Source organism: Meleagris gallopavo, chromosome Z, assembly GCF_000146605.3.
Source record: "Meleagris gallopavo isolate NT-WF06-2002-E0010 breed Aviagen turkey brand Nicholas breeding stock chromosome Z, Turkey_5.1, whole genome shotgun sequence".
Classification (NCBI taxonomy): domain Eukaryota; kingdom Metazoa; phylum Chordata; class Aves; order Galliformes; family Phasianidae; genus Meleagris; species Meleagris gallopavo.
The window spans coordinates 37,686,837-37,688,632 of record NC_015041.2 but is presented as its reverse complement, the minus strand read 5'-3'; the positions used below and the strand labels follow the sequence as shown (position 1 = coordinate 37,688,632).

The 1,796-nt window shown below is 36.9% G+C and overlaps 1 protein-coding gene across 1 annotated transcript in view; it reads right to left on the bottom strand.

The window, feature by feature from the left end:
- Positions 1 to 1,796, bottom strand: part of DAPK1 (death associated protein kinase 1) — a 145,244-nt gene that overhangs the window by 87,952 nt on the left and 55,496 nt on the right. The window lies entirely within an intron of this gene.

The following is a 1,796-nucleotide window of genomic DNA, read 5'->3' as shown; positions in this document are numbered from 1 at the left end:
TATATTCTGCCTACATACTCACTGTTTACTACTGAAATCAGATCCCACATGGCCTAAAAAAGATTTCTCTAACTGAATGCTCTAAAGGAAAACATTTTTCAGATCATAAATATACACTTCCACAACTGCCTATTCTCTCTTATCAGCAGCTTCATCACATTACCCTATGCATTTTCTTCTCTGAACTGATAAAGTGATTACATACCTTAGATAACAGCAAAAAGCAGTAAGCTAACCCTGGCAGCTACTCTGCTTACTGAGCTGCCAAGCAGAAGCATGTTGATTCCAGAGCTGCTGAGACCCATTGTTTCTTTCAACAATGGTTGAAAGTACTTCACTTGTGAGTTCAAAAGATCCAAACACGTGAAGTTTAAATTTGCCTGATATCTCTTCCTACTTTTTGAAACAACAGGGGTGTCCTATCAATAAGCAGGACCACAACACAACACAAATTCCATTCTTCAATTCCAAAACATGTCAGAAATCTGCAGCTCTTTCAGGAAACACTCAAAAGTTCAATGATAAAAAGAAAAAGGAGAAGAAGCAGAGGCAGGAGGAATTTAGTATTTAAGACTATTAACTAAATCATTTCAATTCATATAAACAAACATGATGTACACAGAGTAGCTTTGCTTGGATACCACTCCCAATAATTTCCTGAGCAATGCACCATTTCGCACAGCAACTGCTTCTGGGCAAAGTCAATCATAGAAGAGTAAGAAAACTCATTTTTATTAGTCTGATCTGGTTTCAAGGTCTATCCTTACGTCCTCCCCACAGTACGGTTTTTAATACTGATGATCTTTAATTCCCCTCTTTTGGGCAAACTGAAGCAGATGCACTGCAGCAGGGTATTTAAAATGCACAGTCAGATGGCTTGCAACTGCAGCAGAATTAAAATGAATAAACCCGCTTTAGCAAATTTGTTGCCCTTTCATGATCATCTCTAACCCAGCAGGATCAGAACCTCCGACATTCTCTGTAACGTCATGGCTAGATGATTATTTAACACAATAACTTACACCAGGCTAATACACTGATACATACCACTAAATCTGTAAGATGCAAAAAAGTGTACACAGAACAACACATACAATAGTCAAGAGTACAGCCTCCACATATGATGTTCCATCCTGAAGACAGCATTTGGTTGGCAAGTCTCAGGATACTCAGTCCAAAAGCTAAACATGACAAAAGTAGTAAATCTACTTCAACAATCACAAAGCTATCTGCACAATTAATGTAGAGGCAAGATGAAAAAAAGTGAATGACCCCACAAGTATTCACAATTCTGAACTCTTTTTCTCTTATTTTCTGTAACTATAAATCAAAACAAACCAAAGAACTGACTAAAACTCATAACACTTTAGCAAGAGAATGATTGTTTACTACTTTTGCAATGCCACTGAGAAATAACATAAAACTGAGAAGTGCATTTTTTCAGCCAAGGCGTGCCATTATCTCTTCCCCTTGTTTCAGCCACCTGCAGGTTTTGCGCAAGCAGTATTTAAAACCTTCTTAATTAGCTTTGATCAGAAATTTCATTTACACAATCCACGTATTTTCTTTAAGAGGCCTTTGCTAGAACAGCAAAGCTACTTTTTATTCTAGTTGCTTGCAGAAGTATTGCAAGGCAATAGAGATAGCAAAATATATTGCAAGAAAAAATAGTGAAAACATTAAGATACCAAAGTATTTGCATCTTCACTAAGCATTCTCAAAAGGCAGGTGGTTCTAGGAGCTTCAGGACCCATATGTGAAAATACTCCTTAATGGGAAAAAAAAAAAACAACAAA